Here is a 24,465-nt window from a genome sequence, read left to right on the forward strand (position 1 = left end):
TCCCATTGGCTCTTTACCGCCAGGGGCGGGCCGAGTTGATGGAGCGCGTTTATGATTGGCTGCGAAGAGAGCGGTGGAAGCGTCCTTCCGCGGCCGAGGGAGGAAGGGCTGTTTGGCGCCTTGGTCTCGTGCCATTCACCCTCTCCCATTCCCGCTCTCTGATTGGAGCGTGCGGGGCGGGCCCCACCCTCCTGCCCGCCGGGCTTGGGGCGGCCGCTCAGCCCTCAGGGGGCGCTCACAGGAGGACGGCCAGGGCGGGCAGGGAGCTGCTGACTACGGGACTTAGGCTGCCTCTGTGAGAAAACCCAGGCTGCGGGTGTGCCTCCTCAGCCACTTGACGAAGTCGCAGCTGTTGCAGGTGAAAAACCCAAACAGCGAGCAGCCCTGTGCCGCCACAGCCCACTGTGCAAGTGTCACTATACCTTACTTTACAACGCCCTTCCCAATAAAGTGCATCGTTTGTGTGACTGCCCCACGTGCTGCACTCCACATTCCAAACGTTTTGACCCAGGGTCAAAATCCTGAACTACACAACCTGAAGAACCAGATTTGCAATATTGAAGAACCCCAGTCCTGCTATCTGTAACGTTCCGTGCAAGTTCATGCTATTTGTCTCTGTAAAAATTAACCGTACCAGAATATCTCCACACCAGCTGCTTTAACAGTTAAAAGCAAGCACTGTCCCTGTCCCCCGTCTGCAGGAGTAAGAGGTGACATGAGCAGAGCTTCTTTCATCACAACAGTGCCCTCAGAGGTCATCTGGGGTAGCTCCTGGTGAAATCAGCTTTGGTTCTATGTATTTTAACACTTTGTCTGAGAGTGGAGGTGACCCAGGCCACTTTTTTTCTAATGATTTTCTTGGATCCAGGGAACAAAACCCACCCAAAGGGACTGACTCACAGAATCACAGAATGTTAGGGATTGGAAGGGACCTCAAAAGATCATCCAGTCCAATCCCCCTGCTGGAGCAGGAACACCCAGATGAGGTTACACAGGAAGGTGTCCAGGCGGGTTTTGAATGTCTCCAGAGTAGAAGACTCCACAACCCCCCTGGGCAGCCTGTTCCAGTGTCTGTCACCTTCACTGAGAAGAAGTTTCTTCTCAAATTTAAGTGGAACATTTTGTGTTCCAGTTTGTACCCATTACCCCTTGTCCTATCATTGGTTGTCACCGAGAAGAGCCTGGCTCCATCCTCCTGACACTCACCCTTTATATATCTGTAAACATTAATGAGGTCACCCCTCAGTCTCCTCTTCTCCAAGCTAAAGAGACCCAGCTCCCTTAGCCTTTCCTCATAAAGGAGATGCTCCACTCCCTTCAGCAGCTTTGTTGCCCTGCACTGGACTCTCTCCAGCAGTTCCCTGTCCTTCTGGAACTGAGGGGCCCAGAACTGGACACAATATTCCAGGTGTGGTCTCACCAGGGCAGAGTAGAGGGGCAGGAGAACCTCTCTGACCTACTAACCACCCCCCTTCTAATACACCCCAGGATGCCATTGGCCTTCCTGGCCACAAGGCCACGGTGCTGGCTTGTGGTCATCCTGCTGTCCACCAGGACTCATTTCGTGCCTCTTTCTGCACCCTGCCTGAGAGAGGCTGGCCCAGGGAAAGTCTGCAAAGCAGTGGTAACAGTAATGGAAAACCAAAATAAAAACAGGAAGCTGTTTTTCGAGCATGCGAAAGATCTGATTCTGCCATGTACCACACAACCCAACCGTTCCACCTTTGTCTTGCTCTGTCCCTCAAGGTCTGTTTTTCAAAAGCCTTCATCCATGTAGCTTATGATGCCTTAAACCCAACCTCCAAAGAGTAAAACACTGGCTGCCATCACATCATGTACGTGGCTCCTTTCTTCCTTTAACCCACCCTACACCGTTCTGTCTGCAGCCAGGAGCTCTCTGCCCCAGGACCGTCCCTGGCTGCGACCTCTGTAAGAAACCTCCCAGGAGGGGATCCTGCTGTTTGACAACATAGTTTAAGACCCACCCAACACAACAGCACAAACCAATCCATGTCTATGGTTGGTGTGATTTTCTTGGGCTTGCTGTAGTATAGATTTGCTTGAAAAGACAATAGTGTGTGTTTGAATTACTGCCTAAGAAAGTGTTAAAATTTCACACCCAGTGTTAGCCAGGAATTCCAGAAATATTTTTATATCACCTTGAAGGAAGAGATGAAGTTGAAATAATATAAACATTTGCTCTGCTTTTCAGTTTAGTACTTTAACCTTGCAAAATTGCAATAAAGGCATTTTTACAGCTACATGACCTGGAGACGTAAACAGTTACAAAACACAACAAAGGAGTCAGAATGCATTGGTAGGTTTGCAGGAAATGTGGAGACACCAAACAGCCTCTACAGAAAGTCTGATTCAAACATTAGTGATGGCAAGGTGAAGCTGTTTTTCGTAAGGAGCAGACAGCAAGGACACAAAAAACAGTAATTACCTAAGCAATAACGTGGCTTATAATAATCTGCTTATGACAAGTGAAATTCAGAAACCACAGAAGGCAGGGTATTGTGGTACTGAGGACAGTGGAGGAAGTAAGAAAAATTGTGCAACAGCTGCAATTGTATCAGATTTTTATTTCTGTTAGTTCTTCCCATCACACAGTCTGAACACCCACAAATAACCAGAAACTTTGAAAAAGTACAAATCTAGGAAACTTGATAAGGTTTACAAGTAGAATCTGGGGTATTATGCAAGTAATTATTTGCTATTTATTTCATCTCTTCCTTAATAGCTTTCCAGAGTGACTCACACTTTTATTTTCAAACAAAAGCAGGAAGCATCTCAGAGGGTGGAGGTTTTAAGCAGTATCCACAGGGAAACAGGTTGCCCACAGCGCAGCTACATCATGTTGAAGAACTGTGATTTAGCCACAGCCCATTAACATCTGAAACATATCAGTCACGACCGTGAATTCTTTATTATAATATTTTAATGTAAATGTTCGAAATAGAGTTTAAAGCTCTGAATCTGATAGGGCACATACGCATTTGTCAAAGAAACAAAGGAGGTGAAATCAAAGCACCATTTCAAATCTGTGAAGAAATTGCCTTTTTGGCTTTTGAAAGCATAGCTGGACTTCGGAATTGTCCAATTTTCATTTAAATACATCAGTACATTCGGTCTTTCTTTTAGAAAACCACCCATCAACACAGAATTACCTTACTTTAACACTAGAAACTAAGTATTTCTGAAGTCTTTGAATGGCAGCTGAAATCACACTGTAAAAAAACCACATCCATTTCCTGAACAGTTTTTGTTTGCTTTCAATTTCAAAAGCCACACAGAGAGATAGTACCTCAGATTTATTTGTAGAAAATAAAGAAGTTTGTTGCTTCCCTTGGTAGATCCATCACCCAAAGGGTTCTGCATGCAGACACCTGCTCCTCTGGCAAAAAAAGATCTTTTTAGGCACATTCCAGCTTCCAACCCCCACAACAACTGCAACCACCACCTCTATTGGGCTCTTCTGCGTTGTTGCAAAAGAGCAACTAGCATCTCCACATGTTGCAAATGGACAGAGCGCCAGCAGATCAGTTGTGGAGAAGTATGGACATGTATGTAGGCCACTGGATACTCACAGTCATGGGGCCACCCTTGACAGTCAAAAGAGGGCATCAGCTGTGTTCAACCAATAGCTCAAACTTCCTCTTCAAACAATTTGTGAGACAAATGTGGTTCGCTGGTGGCAACTTGCAACACTGACCTAAATGAAGAAGGAAGTGCTGCAGGTTGCAAAGTAATCTAGTGTATGACATGTGGGGCACTGCACATGGATGGCCATCTTCAAGTGTGAACCTGCATCCACTTTATAACATCACTGTTTCAAAGCTCCATATGAAATACTTACCCTAACCACATTCTTTGAAATTCTAGGGACCTCCTGTCTCACTATTGTGACTGTTCATTTCCTCCTTGTTCAATATGCCTGACCTCACCAAATGCACAGCAAAGGGTAAGTTGTTCAAAACCACTGACCTTGTGCTACCTCAAGGGAATCAGAGTGAAAAGATTAGATAGTTTTCCAAAGTGGCAGAGGACCATGAAGCCTCCTGGAACATTAAGTACAAGAACAGAAGCAAAGAAACAAGCAGTGAGGCTGCAAAAGGAATATCTCTCTCAGGAACCTATGCGGAATGACAGGTAAGGGCAAAACCAGGTATCTTAATAAATCTGCTCCCCTTGAAGTTTGACTGTTGTCAATTGCCTTTTTCCTGATACAGGATCAAGTCCGTGGAGAAACCAAACAACTAATATTTATTAGCATATCTTTAATTAAGCCATTATAATAGACTTATTAATTGCAAATAACTATGCAGACAGTAAATGCTGTTTTTCTTTCACGATTCACACACATGCAATCACTCATTGTTACTCAGTGGGGAAGGGGAAGCTGACCACAATGGTCTTCTCCAATACAGAGGCTCATACTGATATGCCATATACATCTAGATGTACCTATAGAGTCTGTTTAGACTCAGAAAGGGGTTTTGAGACACAAGTGCTCCAGGTACAATGTAGGCTGTTCCTCCCGGGCACATCTCTCCCACCAACCACTGTGAACACAGTTGGTCACAGTTTGCAGCACAGATTCCCAAATCTGTCTCATCCAGAGCACTGCTCACCCACAAAGCCCAGCGTACCAGCACTCCAATCACACATTTCTTTTATTTCACTAGCAGGGATCACTACATTGTGTGTTGGCAATAAAATGACACACTTCGGGAGGAGCTCAACTTTCCAGCACCCCAAACCCAAAAATTCACATCCATCATCCCCCTTTAGAGATATTAAAATAATTTCTTGTACATTGCATGGTGCATTTTCATGTTTGTGGTTATCTTCTACCACAGATTTTTTCCAATGATTTTCATTACTAATGCATTTAATCATCCTTTCAAGCTGTATCTAATTCTTAGCTACTAGCAGTTCATTCTGTATATCCCAGAGCTATATTCAGATACCATCATATTCTGCCACAGGTGTTCTGATGAATACTATTGTGTTTAATGGCTGCAGATACCTGCAGGTTAGCGTTACCTAGCTGCTTACTATTCATGCTTTCAAGCTTCCCCTTATTTCAGCTGAACAGCTACAATAACGAGGTTTCCTGTCCTTCACAGCTTTGCTTTGGTTTACCCACACAACAATAGCAGAGACAGGGTGGGACAGGAAGCAAAGACCAACTCTGTCTCAGCATCCATCTATGTATCATTTTATGTGACACATATGGGGAAAAATAGGAAGCAATACAAAATAGGTGACTGATTTGAATGCATATATGGCAAGAAATGGACAGGGGCAGGAAACGTGGAGATTTTTCCTGATTTTCCTGGGAGAACACAGATGCTGAAAAAAGTTGTGGAGCTGGTAGAAAGGATAAAATCCACACTTGTGTGGAAGCATTCCGCTACAGGCAAGCCACTCTTCGCATAGCAAAGGGGACTGCTGAATGCTATACCATTGTTGTTTTTTAAAGTAGAAAAACACTCACTTCAGAAAGCAGCATAAGGATGTTTTCTTTAGACTTAGACTGGCTTCCTCTGACTGAAATGTGTACCTGAGCATATAGCTGCACCTCACATGAACATGTCTGATCTCAGCCTGTGCAAGATCATCAAGCTGATATCCTCCTTTTCCAGGCGCCTGCAGGACCCAGCTGCCCAGCTGTGCCTTCCTCAGCTACTCTTCGCTCCCTTCACCACCAATTTGCTGTATGGTTTCAGCACAGCCACAAATTACAGTACAGTTCAGATACAGACATCCCCTGGCATTACCAGTTTCCTTTTCTTCCATCTTTCTGGAGAATGTCTTTCCTTCCCACTTTAATTTCCAGATGTTATCAGATTGGATGCTCGCTCGGATGCTCAGAAGAATCCCTACTGAGCATTCCAGGAACCAATTTACACCTCCTTTACCAAGCAGACACTGATATCCTGACATGCAGCTCACTGAGCAGAAGGCTGCAATTTCATTTAGCTGAACATCTGGAGAGAATATTTGCAGTACCACAGGTTCAACTACAGTAATAATTTAACCAGTGGGGAATTTTCCTATCTAAAAAATATGAAGTAATTGCTTTTATTTCAGAGCCTGCATAATCCAGGGAATTGGCATCCCTAGCCAGGAACTCAACCAGCACACTAGTTTCCTTTTTTTGACTGGACAAATAGCTGGCAGCATTGCACAATGTGTCAAGGGGACACATTGTGTAGAAAATACCATCTGTCATAGCTTTGTGTACCATAATAATTCTACTACATTAATACACATTTACAAATCACTAAGTAGTTTGCTCATACCTTTAACACACATTAATCATTTTCTTGACATGCATACCATTCCCACAATCATTTTAGTGGAAAGCTTCAAATCACCCAAAGTTCTACCTATTCTATTTCTCCTATACCCTAGCTTTTAGTTACTCGAGTCTTTCAAATTTGTGAGTGCCAGGACTCTCAATATGTAATCTTCACAGTCGAGAGCCATATAACCACATATACAAAATTCCTTTGTCATGAGCACTAGAAATACCTTGGTTTACAGCTTAAGCAAATCTAAAAGGGAAACGGCCTTCACCTGTACCTTCTTCAGCAGACATTTATTATGCCAACATTCACCAAAGCTAATTCTCATCCTCACAGATCCCTTTCTATGGAGGATCTCTTGAAGAAGAACAGCACTAAATTATTGGTAAACATCCTGTTACTCACTGATTGTTACTGTAAAGATTAATTACTCTTGACACAAAGGTCAAAAAAATAGCTATGAAGGGCAATTCACTGCTAGCAGTCCATGGAAAGGGTTTCCCTTCAGCAGCTCATCCATGTTTCTCTGGCTTTTTTTCTACAAAATGAATACATTGCCTTCAGTATACAATGCAACAGAAATGTTATTCAGCAAATTCAGTCAGCTAAATCAAAGTTGCCAGACCTCTCTCCTCTTCTTCCACTTACATGTTGTGCTGTGACCAAACTCTTAAAATTTCTTTTGGAAATATTGAGAGAATCCCTGCATCAGTCTCAAGTGTTATCTTTCTTTGGCAATCAGAGATCTAATAAAGTCAGGGGCTGCTCAGCCTGAAAAACAATTCGTTGGGAAATACCTGCTGGGACAGGACAAGAAGAGGCACAACCTCCATCAGAAGTAAGCATGGGCAGGACATTTGATGTCTAGTCAAAGTGAATGAACACTTTGTTGTATTTCAAAAACAATATTATGCTGCCTTACTACTATTTTTATCCAAGTTCCATATCTGTGAGTGAACAAATGGAAGGTTGATATATCAAAAGTGGCAAGTACTGGCAAATCTTTTTTAAAGGACTTTTTCTACACTCTCCTAGTCCAGCACCCCAGCAATCTCACCCAGGCTGACCCACAGCACAGACAGAACAGTTGTACACCTCGGATTTCCCCCCGCCCAGATAGAGTTGTGATTTGCTACAACATGCAGATAATTTCTGGCAGAGCTGTTGCTGAACAACCACTCTCCATCTGACAGCCTTGCAGTTCATTGTTTCAACTCACTGCAATCCTTTGTACCCTTCCTTGTTGCATTCCTGAGACTATTTCTCAAGATACCTTTTAGCTCCAATCCTGTTCTCCAGTGCTCACCATCCCTCCCAGTTTCACAACAGTTTAACAAACATACTCTGCAAACATTGTAAGTATACCTTTTATGCCATTATATGGACTGCATGAAAACTGAATGCCCTTGGACACTGGACAGACTCCTGTAAAACTTTAGCCAATAAATCCTTCTCATCTGTCAACAGTCTCTTAGTAACTCACGTAAGTGTGAGTCAGCACAGTATAGATAGATGTGTCCAGCAACTGGTGCTGTTTAGCCAAAACCCCTGCCAGTTTTGCAGGCTACATGTCAAAACAGACAGATACCTAAATGTACATTGTACATGCTCAAATATGCCTTGCCAAATAATGTTCTGCAGGGCAACATTGTTAGGGATTCACGAGCCTAGTAATTTGAAAGTGGTTTCAGATATGCCTAAGCTAGTCAGAGTTGCACTTTATAGTGATTATATGTAAATATACTCCTAGTGACAAAGTCACAGGGCAATAAGGCAGCTCAATGCAACACAGCATTCAAATAAATCAATCTGCTTTTTTCAAATGTTAGATATCTGTAGGCTTATCTTGGATTATTCTTCATCCATTTCTCTTTACGGTTCAATTCGTACATTCAGTATCCCCAGCCTGGCTAAAAAGGAGAGAAAACTGCCTGCTCCCCGCCATGTTCCACTTCATGTTTTCATCACTTTTAGCATCACTAAAACAGGCCCCTCCACTACTGCAACCTGCATGCAACCAAAATTCATTCTTTCTGATTTCAGAGTTACACTGAAGACCCATCCTGGGACACCCACAGGTGTTTCTCTCAGTAGTTTCTCTGCCACTTAATGATCAACTGCTGACTCTGGTATCACATAAACAATCTGTGCTGATCCCACATCTCAAACCCTGAGCTAAGATAAACTGGTACAGTTTCAAAATAAACCTTGGGAAATATGAGTGACCTTCTAGAACCCAAATTGCCATTTTAATCCTTAGAAAGTCAATTTCTAGGTACGAGGTTAGTATTTTCAACAGGCTAGCTGGGTTTTATTATCTGAATATCATCTCTGATAATGAAATGGTTTGGAGCTCAGCTGTGCCTATAACTTTGCATTGTGTGACAGCCCTGGTTTATAATTAACTCATAATTAACATTATAATGTCTTGTTTATAGAGAAGCTGAGTCATAGAGCCTGTTTATTCTAAAACTTTTGTTTTCATATAATAACCTTGAAGAAACTGAGGATTTTTTTTTTTAATTTATAAAACATGATACAGCATGAACTCACCTAGAAAGCATTTCCTGTGTTAAAACTATGAGCTGGTAGAATTGAGTCATACAAAGCATGAAACATTTACAGCTTCATTAAATGGGCCACAAAAAAAATAGGTGTAAGAAATGGTTATAGCTTAGTAAATATCCTTATATTTCACTCATCTGGGCCAAGGGAGTTCCCTTTAATTCCTACTTAGGGAAGAGTTGTACTTGTAAAGATAAGAGACTAATCAGCCAAATCAATTAGTTCCATTCACGTTCCGTATCAGCCACAGCTGCACAAGACAGTTCATTGCCCTCTCCTAGAGGCTGCCACAGCCTCAGCCCTCCTGTCCTAGTACTGTCATGGCACCTTCAACCATTTCCATTCAAGTAGCTTTTCCTGGCTTATTAAATAGACCTTTTGCCAACCCAGATTGTTTTGACTGGAATGTAGAAACAAAGATCTTTCTGCATTTTCCCACTAATAGCTCCAGCTCATGTGTGCTTTTTATTTAACCATGTTTCCATAAGTTAGTTTGCCTCTGCCTCAGTTGGGATGATCCTGGCAGGAATATTTATCTGAAATGGTTTGTGCATGTTCCCTCTCCCTGTCAGCCATATACAATTGCAGTGTATGCTTGCTCCTCTCCCATTTCTGTCCTCACAGTGAGCAGCTGTGGCCCTTCAAAGGCAAGGAAGCAAAACCATTTTCCTGTCAGGCAAGGAAGGCATTTTTCACTCTCGCACACTTTAGAAAGCTTGATTGCTTCATTATTATTGACAACTGCTTTGTTATTGTTTCTTACACAGCACCATAGACACGGCTGGTTGTATTAGGCACTGGGCAAACACAGCAGCCTTTTGCTTTTCTTTTAATTTGGGGACTGGAAAAGCATCTCTCAAGCAAAAGGCTTCGGTGGGAGTTCGACTCCCGAAACAGGGCTCCACTGCAACACCAGCCCACCGGCAACTTCTCCAGCCTCCTCCTCACCACACCGTGCTCAGCACTGCACCACCCAACATCCATACAGCCCTGTGGTGAGGAAACTGCACACTGAAAATAACCCAGAGCCAACAACAATGAAGTTCATATATTCCAACAGAATCAGTTCCCTGCTCTGCTGCATTATGGGACTGCGCACAGGTGGGTTTGAGAGGGAGGGCACAAACCAGCTGCTGGGGAAGGGATGGTATTTACTTTTTCCACAAACAGCAATAGCACTGAAGTCCAGCCTTACGCAAAAACAAAAAGAGATTTAATTACCATACCTCACATTCTGAGAAGAAAGTAAGTACTATCCTAGAGGGCATTTTAATTTGCTCTTGATATCTGTAACAGGAACTAATGTTTAGGATCAGACACCAGACAGACTGAAACGAGAAGTAAGAAACAGAAGAGTGTCAGTGGTTAACTAATAGAACAAATTATCAAGGGAAATGTTGGTTTTCTCATTTCCTGGTGTCTTTGGATCTGTCTTTTTTTTTGGAAAAAAAAAATGTACTTTAGTTTAGCATAAATCAGTGGGCTAATGTCAAGAGAAACAACTTGCATGGCCTTGTGAAAGACGGCCAGTCTGTGGGGCTTAATGCTTTTTGCCTGTTCTGCAGAGCTGAAATCCAGAAGAAGAAATAAAAGGTTCCTTTTGGATCTGCACACACACGCATCCTGCGCCCACAGGCAACTGGTGTTCAGTCCCACGGGGGGTGTTTGGCTGCTGACCACCCCATCCACACACAGGACTTTACTGCCCGTTCGAAGCCACATGCCAGCTCATTTCACATCCAATTTCCAGCCCTTCTGCTTTTCTCATTCCAGTACATGAAATAAATTCAGGTTCCTCTCCCTCCTGCTTCACGCAAGTTATCATCCCAGACAAAACAGATCCTGTGTGTCCTACGTACCCAATTATCCCTTTTACTGCAACACAAGTTTTCTGTAGTTGCTCATGTAGTTTGACAGTCAGATTAGACAAGGACCCAACAAGCACTTCTAATTTTCTGGGGTCCCACTTAGACCACCACACAAACCCCAAAAATTTCCTTCGGCAGAAAAACATTAACTTTGCCTCTTATTTCCTGCTAACATCAGTGAGAAGCTGACAAAGCAAAACCCGACCAGCATGGGGTTCAGAGTACTTTCACTTACACTTCCCCATCGCTCCACTTCCAAGAGGACTCTGTAAAAACCAAAAAGGATGGGTTTATTCTCATCAGAAGATTGATACAAGTCAAACACTGCTAAGAGAAAGCAATTAAGCTCCGAAGAGTCTTCACAAACATAACAACACAAGATTTATGTGAGAGGAAAATTATGCTGATCCTAAGGATCCAACATACAACAAGTAGTTTCTAAAGTGACTGGCCTGCTTTTCCCAGGAACTGTTTACCAAAGTGTAGATCAGAAATTACAAGTCCTTAACCTGGACTGAAATGGAAAGCTTCGGTTTTCAAAGAGGTAATAAATATGATTCTCCAGTCCAATATGATACCAAGCAAATGCAATTTAGGGTTCCTCTTGCACCCATGAATGAGCCTGTGCTGATAGTACAATGAAATTGAAAGTATTTGTTTATTGGAGGAACACAAACACTTGCTAGTGCTGTGAAAACTGTACGGTTTAACTTGCAAAAGTATTAATGAATCCTCCCAAAGTCATCATGTGCCTAGCATAGGCAGGTTGATTTTTACCTAATCTCCCAAGTGTTGGCTTTATCTTCCCTTCATGCTCTATCAGCTCCCTGAGCAGTATCTGCAGACATTTCCTCATCCTCAGCTATTCCTGCAGTTCTTTCCCCACACTCCATTTATATCAAGTTTCTGGGGAAGAAACCATTGATTTTCCTTTTTTTGCCCCCAGCCACCCAGGTTATTACAAGGTAGGACAAAGGCAGGACTCAAAGCCTGATGAGCTCATGTGGAGACTATCTCTGACAAATGCCTCCCTCTCATGGCACTGACACCTTTGACGACAGAGGTTTTACTCCATCCTCCCCACCCAGGGTACAAACCTGTGCAGACCGCATCAGTTCATGCTGTCACTGCTGTGTACTCGAGGACAGCCCACATCTCTCACGGGGCACCTGAAGATTTATCCATGTGCTGTGTGAGAGAAGCCACCTGTACTCCCCAAACAGCATTTGCAGAAGGGGATCTGCTCAGGAGGACAGTGCTGTTCTCCCTGGGTTTGGTGCCCCCAGCAGGTCTCCGACGTGTTTTACAGTACAGACCTCAGCTTCAACATGAGCCAGTTCATTACAGCGAGGCAAACTGAGGAAAGGAAAGCAGGATAAATTTGCTGCTGTTCTTGCCGTGTGATACAGCACCCCGGCCAGGACACTCAACAGGAGACGAGAAGCAAGACCTCGAACAGGCCCGCGTGAAAGAGGGAAGGCTGTGAGATGCTGTCAGTACTCACCGCAGAGCTGAGGACAAGAGCTGGCACCAAGGGGAACACTTTCATCCTCTGCTCTCAGCAGTGCAAAGCAGGAAAGTCACACAGAGACAACGTTCAACAGAGCTAAGAGCAAACATCTCATATACCTTGAGGTGCTTTAATGAACATTTATACATTTGTACATAAGCTATTAATCATATACCTGTGTGTCTATAAGCAAGTGATTTAACTTTCTCTTTTGTAAATAGAGTGTGACTCTTCACATGATTGAATCTGTAATCAAGTTGCTGTTTTAATTATAGCAAATCCCATTGAATGGTTTTAAAGCATTTTGTTATTCAGCTGTTGATTAAGAGTTATTAGAAACCATATATTAAACTTGTGATCTACCTTAACAAATCCTAAACAGTTGCTGAATCAAAGCTGTGTAACATTCTGTTCTGCAACAGATTTCCGCGGTCTGCTCCTGGTCAGGGATGGCACTTGATAGGGGCACAGTGCTTCTCTGGAGATGGGCTGAGGCTGCACGATCTCAAGCTTGCTAGCATGGGCTTTCATGCAGGATATGGACATGACTTCTCACAGGGTGCTCAAACTGCAGCCAGACTTTCATCTTGCACAGAAGACACCAAGGATGCCATGGCAGGTCCACCTGTGACAGTGTGGGCAAATGGAAAGGTTATTTGGAGCCACATGCAGGAGAACTGCACCAAGGGGAGAGGTCCTGGAAGGTCACAGTATAGCAAATAACCACACAAGCGCTTGCAAATGGAGTGGAGGGGCCACAGCTGGCCCCAAAGTAGTGGGGACTTCCTGCAGGGGAACAGAAAGGCCAAATATAGGTTAAAAAAAAAAAAAAGTAGTGAACATAAGTGGTCATGTGAACATTGCTCCAAAATTACTTGAGATAGATAACTCAATAACTGCACCTTAATTTTCCACCTTTTCAGTGTTGCCACATTCCCTAGAAATCCACGTGAGGAGAGAACCCAGTGGATGACCCAGACCCGAGGCAGGATCAGCCATGCCTGCACCATTCCCAGCCACTGCTTACCTCCAATAAACACAATGAGCTCACAGCTTCTGCCAAGGAGGCAGCTTTCCTGGGAGCAAGGGCTCTGCTGGAGCAGCTTCCAAGGGCTCAGGGAACCAGGCAAGCTCAGGACATGCACCTCAGCGTCAAGTTCACACACAGCTTTCTTCATTTCACCTTGTAAGTTGGCCTAGGCAGCAGCAGAGTGCAATTAAAATGAAGAAAAATCACCACCTCAGCCACGTAGCGGGTAATCGTTATTTTTTTTTTTTTTCCAAAGTTACTCACTTCTCTCTATCAGGTCACCGAGTTTAGAAGAAGTAAATCGGCATTCCCAGACCAGGCTGTGCAGTTTGAGACACCTCTGACAGCAACAACGTGAGTGTGCAGCCCTCTAGTGCCCACTCCCAGACATGGTTCAGTGTGGCCGTGTTCCCAACACTAGTGTCCCTGCAGAGCTGCCAGAGCTTTCTGCCCCACTTCTCATGAAGGACCTGTCACTTCCAAAACCACTCCTGATGGGCAGCAGGTCAGTGACTTTGCACCCTGAAGCCCATGCCATCTCTCACTTTTAAATTCTAACTTCTCGGCTTTTGGCTGCACTCCTCACGTGCAGGGTCCATCCAGGAGCTCTCTCTTGCACCTTCTGCTGCTTCAGCTCCACCCAGCCACAGACCTTCCCTCAACTTGCAGAGCTGATACATCTGCATTTCTGTTGAAGGGAGCATCCCCAACATTTTTTTCTGATTCCTCCAACTTAGTCATAAGTGCTGAACATTTCATTTTCACCTGAGGCATCAGCTCCAACATAGGTTGTGAAGAAGCCCAGGCTTCCTTGAGGTGCCTGCTCTAGCTTCGCTACTACATGTGATCCAGCTGCTCCTGTCCTCTCTGGCAGGTGTAACCTCACTAACCCCAAAGGGACCCAAAGCTGGGTCAGCAGCCAGTGTGGCATCAGGGCTGCAGCTGCAGACACCCTGCAGCCACAGCCCCTGGGCAATGTCAGCCCTTTGCTGCTCACTCAGCAGCAGTTGCCACCCCTGCCTAGGATCCCAGGTGGCTTTTAGTTGTCTTCTCCCCTTGTATCCCCACTTATTTCCACATTTCCCTCCTGATAACTTTCTGAAGACCCCAGAACACACCTCTGGAAGGGACCCAGCTTTCCCTGAACACACATAAGGGATCCTGCAACAGGCTTCTGGGTCTGCCTGCCATGACCTTTATATGCTGAGCACAGGTGCCTGCAGTCTGCCCTTCCCATCTCCCACTGGTGGATCCTAATGAGGCTGAGGCCCAGACCCCATCCTAAATGCTCTCCAGGTGCTAAATGAAGCTGGGGTCACCCTCCTCTGCTGCTGCAGCCCTGGGGGCACAGCACACGGGTTCAGCACCAGACAACTTGGTTTAAGGTCACATCTGTGGGGACAGTGGTTGCTCCAGCTGCTGCAGCTGGAAGGTAACACAGCTCTTCATGGACACAAAATTCTTTTTTCATCTGTCATTTATTGCAGATGCAAGTAAGCTTTTCTTGTGTTTTGTGCTGAGATGTTGAGGGCTCAGTTTTGCTGCCTGGGCTCTGCCTGACACCAGAGGGTATCTGAGACAGTCCATGGTGCTGGCAGAGACATCAGAGGACCCCAGCAGATCCATGTCCTTCTGGAGGCCAGGTGGAGCACCACAGGCCATCCCCAAGGGCCCTATGCCCCTGTGCTTGGGCACCTGTAGCTGCCCAGTCCTGATTATAGCAAGCCCATATTCAAACTGATCTCCTTCTCCCATGTCTAGAGAAAAGCATTTATTTCCAAGTGTCACCTCTTCCTTACCAGCCAGGACATCTACCTGGCAAACTACACTTCGAGAGCTCTGCCAGGCTGAAATGTGGGGATGAAAGTGCTGCTGCTGTGGGCTGCAATGGGTTTAGCCACCTGTGCTTATGGGGCTTGGGTAGAAATGGGTGCCCTGTCCCAAACCACAGCAGAGCCAGCCCTCGCACCCATCCCTGGGGCCCCCAGGCTGCTGAGTTGGGTCTGATCCCTGTCAGGTGTTCTCCAGGCAGCTCTCAGTTGCCTGGAAAGCTTAAAAAGGCCCAAGTTTGATGTGTTTTCCTTCCCCACACAGATGATTCACTGCACTTTCCTCTGTAAACAGTGGGTGGATCCTAGCTGGATTTCCGGGAGCAACATGGCACCAGTTCCTGGCTTGGGGAGCTGCAGCTCTTGCCTCTTTCTCCTCATCCTCCCAGCCTGTCCCGCAGCAAAGCACAAGTGCAGGAGTAAACCTGTGCTCCACGCACGCTTGCGCAGCACTGACAGGGGAAAACAATTCCCAGTGTGCCCCAAGCCAGGTTGCTGGATGCAGGAGAGCTGCATCCCTCATTGCCGTGTACCCCTCGCTGCCGTGTATCCCTCGCTGCCGTGTACCCCTCACTGCCCACCCAGCCTCTGCAGGTTCCCTTCCCCACCCCGCAGGACTGCAGCCCGCCCGAGAGGAGCCCGGAATCAGGGCCTCAGCAAACTTATTGTATCCACCTTGCACTGTCTGCGGAAAGCTTGATGCTAGCTAACAGCTAACCGGCTCTCACCTCCCACTGTGCCCTAGTTACGAGATGAGGGCACTGTTTGCAAATAGAAGTGCTGGCTAAGCCCAAAATCTATATTTTTTCCAAAATACTGACTGCAAGTCTAGCTGAAAGGAATTACTTAGAGATGAGCTGACATTTCCCTTGGCATTCCTCATCAGGCATTTGTGGGCATGGAGCAGTGTGAGAAACAGCATGATCCCCATCCCACACTAGGCAAAAGCTTCCCATCACCTGTAACATGGTCCCTAGTCCAAAATCCCCCTGCAAATCTCCGTCTCCTCTTGGACGAGACCTGGGGCAGGCAGAAGCATCCCTACCAGGAGGGCTGGCAGGGACTGGGGTCCCCCACCCAGTATCCCAGTGTAGGGGTGACTGGGGGGAAGGGCCCCCCTGCACCTCCATGCCCCAGCCCCGGGGCGATGCTGGGGGCAGTGGGAGCCCCGGGCTCAGCAGGGATTTTAGCCGCTGGAGGGAGGAGCAGATCTGTCACTGGAGGGATCGAGTAGAGTTCCAGCACTGTGCGAAGGGTCCCAGATCTGGACACGGGCACTGATCTCTCACCCTGAGATGCTTTAACCATCCTGGGACACATCCTGCCCCAGCCACACACAGCGCCTGACCTTGGGCAGACTCTTTTCAAGCAGCAGCATGGTTTTGCCCATCAGGGGGATTTAAACTCTGGGGAGATGTCAGTCCTGAGTGCAGAGTGTAGGGAAGAGGCAGCATGACCCTGCCTGGGGCTCACCAGCCTTTTCAAGCAACGAAGCCCAGAATGCACTTTGTGCTCATGCTGGAGAGCCAAGCCTCCTGCTGGCACTCCTGGCACCAGTAGCACCCAGGCAATTTGGGGGCTATACCACGGCAGGACACGGGGGAGCACCAGGGCCATCCCTTCGCCCCCGCTACAGCTCCCTGGGACATTTCTGAGGGCAAAGAAACACCCTTTTCTGTGCTTCTGTTCCTAGAGAAGTCATTTCCAATCTGTGACCTTCAGGGTGGCTCTTCTGCTCCTGCCAGCTCCCACCACTGGTGGGAAACATCAGCCCTGCCACCTTTCCATCAACACCTTCACCTCCCCAGCCAAAAACATGGGTTTCTGCAGGTGCTGGGGCAGTGTCCAGAATGCTCCCTGCCCTGCATCCTCCTCTTAAGCTGCTCTTCCTTTAGCCTAAATCCCTGGAGGAGCATCCTCTGGACTGGGACCAGAACCTGCAGACCGTCACCCCAAATCCTGTCCTGTTTGCTAACGTAAAGCTTGGTGGAGGGGGACCACCCCTAGTTTGCCCGTTTTTGGGGGATGCTGAAGTCAGCACCCACTTTGCCATTTCTAGTAAGAGGATGGGCTTCCCCGCAGCCCCGCTCGCCTTCGCTCTCACTTCCTCTTCATCAGGGCATCTTTCCCTGACGGGAAGCCTTCTTGCCTTCCGATGGAAAGCCGCCGGAGCCGGCAGCAGATGCTGGCTGAGCGTGACCAGCCGGGGAGGAAAGGATGCGGCCATTCCTGTAAGCCATCCGTGACGCCCCGTGCAGAGGTAGCGGGAGGGGGCTCGACTGGAACTTGCCCAGATGCAAATGCCTTCGGAGGAGTGACTCAGCTCTGCGGTTTTCCTCCTTTCCCCACCAGCAGATTTGGCTCCCAAAGAGTTTCAGGGCTGCCAGCAGGCAGGGCTGTGCTGGCAGCGGGGCAAGGGGGCACCCCTGCCTCCCTGTGTTTCCTTCCCAGCCCTCCTCTGTCTCCTGGGCTCCTTCATCTGTAACCGTTATGCACCCTCTGCAAAGCTACATGGGGACAGGGGCCACCTCCTGGCATCCGTGGACCGAGGCTGAAGGGGAAACAGGAACCCTGAGGGGAAAAACAACCGGAGAAACTCCCTTCCCCCCCAGCCACGCTTCCTCTGGGGCTGCCAGCGCAGAGTGGACTGGTTTGTACTGTCACAGCACACTTAGTGGGGAGCTGCATGGGGCATGTGCTGCCTTCAGCATCTCTTTGGGGGCAGAAAGAGGAGGCTGAGAAGGGTAAATGACATCTCTGGCAGTTGCACCAGCCAAACTCCTATGCATGTCCCCCATTCATTTCCATTTCTCGCCTGTACTGGTAATTTAGGAAATCTCATCCCATTTCTATCAACCTGGCCAGAGGGCAGAAGGTCTCGATGCGAAAATCTGACATGGGATAAATATAGCCAGCCAGGTGGAGAGGGAGCCCCAGCTCAGAGAGACGCAGCCTGAGCGAAACCCTGCAAGGGAGAGAGGCAGAGAGTCCCTGTGGCAGGAAAATACCCGCTGCTGGCCGTGCCTTCGCAGAGGGAGGTTTCTTGCGAGATGTCACTGATGGTTATAACCACAGCTGAGCTCTTCTGCAGCTGTGCAAATGCTTGGCAGAGGGTTTGGTGGGCAGGAGTCCTTCACACCAGCATCCCCAGGACGGTGGGGTCTGGGTGCATCTGCAAAAGCTGCAGAAACAGCTTGTCCTGTGGGATGCATCAGTGTTTTGGGGGCTGCGTGTGGGTTGCTCCGGGCTCTCCATGCATAGGGCTGGCATCCCAAATAGAGGGAATGAGAGCAGGCTGAGCACCAGCAGAGCTGTCTGTCTTGCCACCTTGGCTCTGAGGCCACTGGTGCAGCCCCTCAAACCCAGTTTTGAGGGATCTGGCTCTGCTGATGAGCCAAAGCTGCTGAGCTCTTTCAGTGAGGGCATCTCTGGCCTTGTACTGTCGTGGTTTCACAGTGTAAAAAACACTTGCTGAGCCCAAACTGCCCCAAATGCCACATCTTTCATCCCAAGGGCAAGGCTGAAAGATGTGGTTTCCCCCATGTATTACATTTCTCAGTGCAGGAATGTGAGCATGCAGGCGGCTTGCTGGCTTAGAGAGAGGAAAGGAAAGAAGCACAAGAGCCAGACACTGAATCAGAGAAAGACTGATGTTGGAAGGTTTAGGTCTGGAGATAGACTGAGCCTCAGCTAAGGCTGAAGTGTGGAATTACCTCTGTATTAGACACCCATGAGTCTATGCTGGAGATAAATTTTGCCTGGGGAGGGGTGGATGGTGCTGGCTGGGCATAAGCATGTATTGGGACTCTCTGTTGGGTTTCTCTAGTGCCTACTAAGGGGCTGACCCTCACAGCATCTCCAGCTGCAGCCTCCCTGCTGTGCATAGGCTGGGGCTGCATCCCCCAGCAGCCTCCCAGGAAGGGACCACATCTCAGTGGTTGGTGGAACTTGGAAAACCCTTGTGCAGCCCTCAGCCCTTGTGTCCCCCTCAGCCCTGGAGGCTCTGGTGACCACTGGGACAGTCCTGCAGGCTGCAGCTTCCAGGTGTCCTCCCCAGGACACTGGGCAGCTGCATCAGCTTTTGTCCAAAACCCTGCAGGGCTCAGGCTCTCAAATCACCCATCAGCCCTTCCCTTAAAGCCTCTTACTGCTTCAAGCAGCAACATTGCAAGGTATTTTAATTGTCACCTAACTTCTGAGCCACAAAATGCACCTTGGTACTGCCAGCTAGCTTTCTCTGCGGTCACAGGAGCTCAAAGGTGTTTGGTTTTTTTTAAACTGGCTTTCTTTGGACAGGCAGGAAAATCAAGTTGCCACCTCTTCCTTTGCTCCCTCCCCAAGGCTGGAACGTGGATTTTCTTCCCCCATTCCTGCAGCAGTCTGTCCCTCTACCTCCTCTTCCACGGGACACCCCAGCGGCAAACCCCTTGTCCCATTGAGGCTGCAAGAAGCTCCCACTTCCCCCCAATAAACACTGAGCTGCTGCACTTCCACAGGGATCCAGGCCAACCTGTTCCTCACCTGTGCCCACTGCCCTTGGCCAACAGGAAAACGAAGGGAGGGATGTGGCCAGACCCAGTCCCTGATGGGGACATCAGTGGCACAGCCCTGATGCTGCAGCAGTGCTACAGGGAGTGCTGAGCTGCCAGCTGGGGCAGGAGCTGGTGAGGAAGCAGTGTGGAGACACCCACCCCATGGTGTGGCACCAGAGGCTGCTGGGAGGGAGTAGTGGGTGATCGTAATCCGTGTCATGCCCGGGTGAGACCTGCTGTGGGCGGGAGCGTGGCTCAGCCTTGAGAAATACGAGAAATTTCAGCTCTCTGATTCACATGCCAAAGTTCTTGTCCAACCCTGCTGCGACTGAGACATGGGGCAGAGAGCAGTGGCCATGCAAAGCTGAGGCAGGCAGCCAAGTCCATGCCTCACCACCCAAAAATACACCCCAAGCCCCCCAAGTTGATGATACCAGCTGTTTTTAGGGACTCATGTGGGTAGATCTGCAGTTCCAGCTCCATCATCTCTGTGGCACAGCCTCCCAGGTGCTTCCCACTCCAGAAATGCATGGCAGGCCCCAAAAGACAAAACCACCCTGTAAATGTTATCTAAACCCACGGGGAAGCTCTCGAGCCTTGGCAGGGGCAGTGCAGGCAGACAGGCATGCTGAGGCATCTCACCATCCCCCTATCAATTTGTTTGCTGATTTATTTATTGATTTGCTTGCTGCGGCGCAGGAGGAGCAGCAGGTGCTTGCCCCACCGGCAGCTCAGCGCTGCAGCCTGCACAAGGGCCCCAGACTCTTGTTTCCAAACCGCCGGCAGAGGGGAACCCCAAGGGACCTGACGTCATTTCTGAGCAAAAACAATGGTCAGGCATCCAGCAGCACGGAAGGGAAAGGACGGGAAGAGGACGCTGGCCAACAGCAGCTTATGGAAAAGGAGTCCTACCAGGCATATGTGCTCACCCCACCAGAGCCGAAGGTAACCGGTACGGGGTACCTGCCTGGCCATGGTGTCCCAGGGGACATAATCTATCAGTGTCCCAGGGGAGGAGAACCAGCCCCCTGCCGTGCTGACGGGCACGCTGCTGGATGGAACACTGGCCAGTGCAGCGCCGGCCCCACGGCAGTGCCTGCTCTAGCAGGGCTCTGCGTGCTGAGGACAGACACCGCTCACCACAAGCGTCAGCGACATGGAGGTGACCCCAGCCCCAGTGTTGGCACCATTTGCAGAGACACTGCGTTAAAGGAGGAGGTGAATGGGCTTTGACCAGCCAAGGCTAGAATGCATTTGAGTCCTGCAGGGCAATTTTCACTCCCAAAGGGAGGTCTAAGCCAGACGGGCAGCCACCCTCAAGCCCGTGCCAGGGAGGCAGCACCCAGGCATCCTCTCCACTCAGCCAAGGAGGAAAATCCCCCAAACCCAGGACAGTCGTGGGGTGCTGGGCAGCCCAGTGCGAGCAGAGGGGGCTGACAGCTGTGCCACAACTTCCCAGGAAAGCAGCCCCCTCTCCGGCATCCAGCCCTTCCCGGGAAGCAGAGGCTGCTGGGGACCGCAGTGCTGGCACAGGGATGCTGGTCGCTCCCTCCCACAGCTTCCCCTTTTCTCAGAAAGCCTGGAAACCAAAGGTGAAAGAAGTGGGTGGAAACTCTGCACGCCACCGTCCAGGAAGAGAAGTGAGTAAGTCGGCTGCAATATTTAACAGTGCCTCCCTCCCCGCCGTTCGCAGACCCGCCTCGATGGGAGCTGGAGCTGCTGGGTGAGTGCCGGGTTCACGCTGCTGCCGCGGGAGGGTCTGTGCTGAAGCTGGGGGGTCTGGTGTGGCTGGGTAAGGGGTGATTTCTTTGCTGCTGCTCTCCCCAGGGAGCCATAGCCTGGGCGCTGTGTAGGGTGACCGTGCCCATGCCAAGCAGCAGGGCTGCGGTGACGTCTCATGACCGATGGCGACACGCTCACTCCAGGCTGCAGGAAGTGGGAGAGGAGGTGTCAGACCCTGCGTGTGGGACATAAGCATCTTCACTTTTATCCCTATTTTTTTGGTAACCTGCAAAACTGGACCCATTCTGCTAGTATTTTAAAGGACCAGGACAGGAGGCAAACTTCCCAGGATGACAAAGTGAAACATCCTGTATTAATGTCCCAGCCACCATGTCAGCGCGGTGCCGGTGGCTGTGCAGCACCCACACGACTCTGCTGCTTGGCCCTAGGGATGTCCTGGCTAATCAGTAATTCCTGAGCTAATTAGCTGGCAACACTGAAAGGAGGGCACTGCTGCTTTTTTAGCCACATAAAGCAATAAAGCATTAACTGCCAAGCAATGGAGGTACCTGGGGGGTCCTGGTGGGGCAGCCGCATCCCCTCCTGGTGCAGCCGCTCATGCTTCACCTTCCCAGGAGCAAGGGGAGCCCCCAGCCTGCCCTGTGTCCCCCATGGGATGCGAGGTGGGGGCAAAAGCCAGAAAGGGCTGAACATGACCAGCAGCTCAGGGCTGACTTGGTGTGGTGCTGGTCTCCAGGTGGTGGGGTTGGCTGTGTGTGAGTGTCTGCTTCCCCGTGTCCTCCCATCGCCTCCTGACACGGTTTGCCGTCGGGAAGTTTGCTCATGCAGCCACCTCTGCTGTGCTCTGAGGGCCAGGCCAGGCTGCTCAGCTGGGGTATTTTGTCTTTGCTGGTAATATTTCCCCCACTCAATGCAGAAAAAGGAAATTAGGGTTTTGCAGAGAAGGCAAAGTGTGCCTTGCAAAGCCTCGTGGAGAGGTGGGTGCTGGACAAATGGGGCTGCAGGGATGCCTCCCTGGGGTGGCTCTCACAGCAGCTCAAGGCACACATGGGTGCTGCTGTGCGTCCCTCCAGGGTCTGGCTGCCCCCAGCTCCCAGCTGGCTGTTTCCAATCACTGCGGCCACGGGGCCTTGGAGATCCCTGCCCCAGGAACAGGGGCTGTGACAGGCTGCAGGTTAACCCAATGCAACACAGAAAACCCTACAGCAGCGGTGTCCCATTGGGCACCTGCTTGCCTGGGGTGTCTCTGGACTCACCAGCAATTTTGGGCTGAGGTCAGGAGTCTTGAGGAGCTCTTGACTTTTTGGTTCCTGCGCTGGAGCCCATCTTTTCTCTGGTACCTGCTCCTGGGTATGTTTATTTGTTCCAATGAGCCATCACCCAGCTGCCGGGACCCATGCTGGGGTCTCAAATCCAGACCTCTCTCAGAGGCAGGACAAGCCCGGAGCAGCCAGCACCAGAAGGGGATAGGAACCAGAACCAGCATGGGTACACCACACACCTCAAGCCAGGCAGAGAGGAGGATTTACGCAGTGCAGGGTACCACGGCCTCCAGCCTCAGGGAAATAGGTTGCAGCGAGGCCATGAAACCGCCACCTGCACAGCAGGCAGCTGGGCTGATGCAATCCTCCCCAGGGCTGAGCTGGGGCAACAGGTTCAGTACCTGCTGCTCACCCCGTAGCTCAGTGCTGCATCGTAACGCATCCTCAAGAAAACACAGGGTTGAGTCAGGGCAGGGCACCGCCACACCAACAAAACACACAGCACCCACATGGCTCCTGCACCTGTGTTCATCCCTGGCCTCCCTGGTGTTGCCTGCCACCATGCTCCAGTGCAGACCAGGGGCCAGGGATACCCTCAGAGACACAGGGACGAATCCACCCTGCCTGGGTGCAAGAACACAAGGCAAAGCTAGAGATGCGAACACCAAGGAGCAAAGGCAGAGCCCGGAGAAGGAGATGTGCCCAGCATACACAGCACATGGGAACCTGCATGAGCATCCAAAAAATACCATGGAAGCACCAGCTCCCACAAGAAGGGAGGTAACTGGAAGCAGGAGGGTGGGTCGTGCCTTCCCTTTGCCCACAGTGCAGGAGCCCAGTGCTACTAGAGGGGGGTCACAGCCTCTTGCACACCACAGCTGCTGTGGCCCAGGGACAGCTCACATTGCTCCCAAGGCCCCTTGGTCCCAGGAGTGCCACGAATGCCATGTTGAGGGAAGATTGCTCATGGGAACAGCTAAGAGTGAAAGAAGAGAGTTGGAGCTTGTCTGAGTTTGCATTTTGACCTCTTCTTTCCCAGCTCGGCCCCCGTGGGCTTCCCATTGCACCCAGTTCAAACTGCCTCTGGTGCCTTTTGGCAGTGGGGTGCCCCAGCATCCACAAGCAGGACACTGACAGTAGCTTGCTGGAGCCGTCCCTGCCCCATCCTGGGGTTGGCACGGGCACAGGGCATGGCAGGGCACATGCCAGGCTGCTGCTGATCTGTCCCATGTGGCCCCAGCACCCACATCACCTCCCTGGGGCCACAGAGTGAGGGAAGGGGATGACTGCTGGAGCACCACCAGGGAGGGCTTGTCGGGGTTACCCCCCTCCTGCTCCTCCGCCTGCCTGCTTGAAACCCTTCCGCTTTCTATGCAAACCTGCTGAATGGAGGAAGATGGGGAGGAAGGCTTTTCCCTCCCCTCCACCTTTCAGTTCCCAAAAGCAGTGGTTGCTCAGAGCAGCTGAGGGCTGAAGGTGGGTGGCCAGCACTTTGAACAGCAGCGATCCTTCCACCCTTTTGGGAAAAATGCCTTGAAATGGAGTTTTACAACTTAAAAAAATGAAGAACAAAAACTTTGCATGTGTTTAAATAGCCAGAGACCACAGTGTGACCACCCCATGGCATGAGCTGGCCAAGAAGCAGCCTCAGAACACCCCATGCCTACAAGCCATCACAGACTGACAGGTCTGCTCCCACCCAGCTGTAACATCTCTGACAGAGTGCCTGCCTGCAGAGCTGGGGGAGGAGGAGGGACATCACCCCACTTCCCTGAGCTTGGGGGGCTCAGAGCTATTGAAACCTCTCTG

The sequence above is a fragment of the Patagioenas fasciata genome, chromosome 8 (assembly GCF_037038585.1).
Source record: "Patagioenas fasciata isolate bPatFas1 chromosome 8, bPatFas1.hap1, whole genome shotgun sequence".
NCBI classification, from domain to species: domain Eukaryota; kingdom Metazoa; phylum Chordata; class Aves; order Columbiformes; family Columbidae; genus Patagioenas; species Patagioenas fasciata.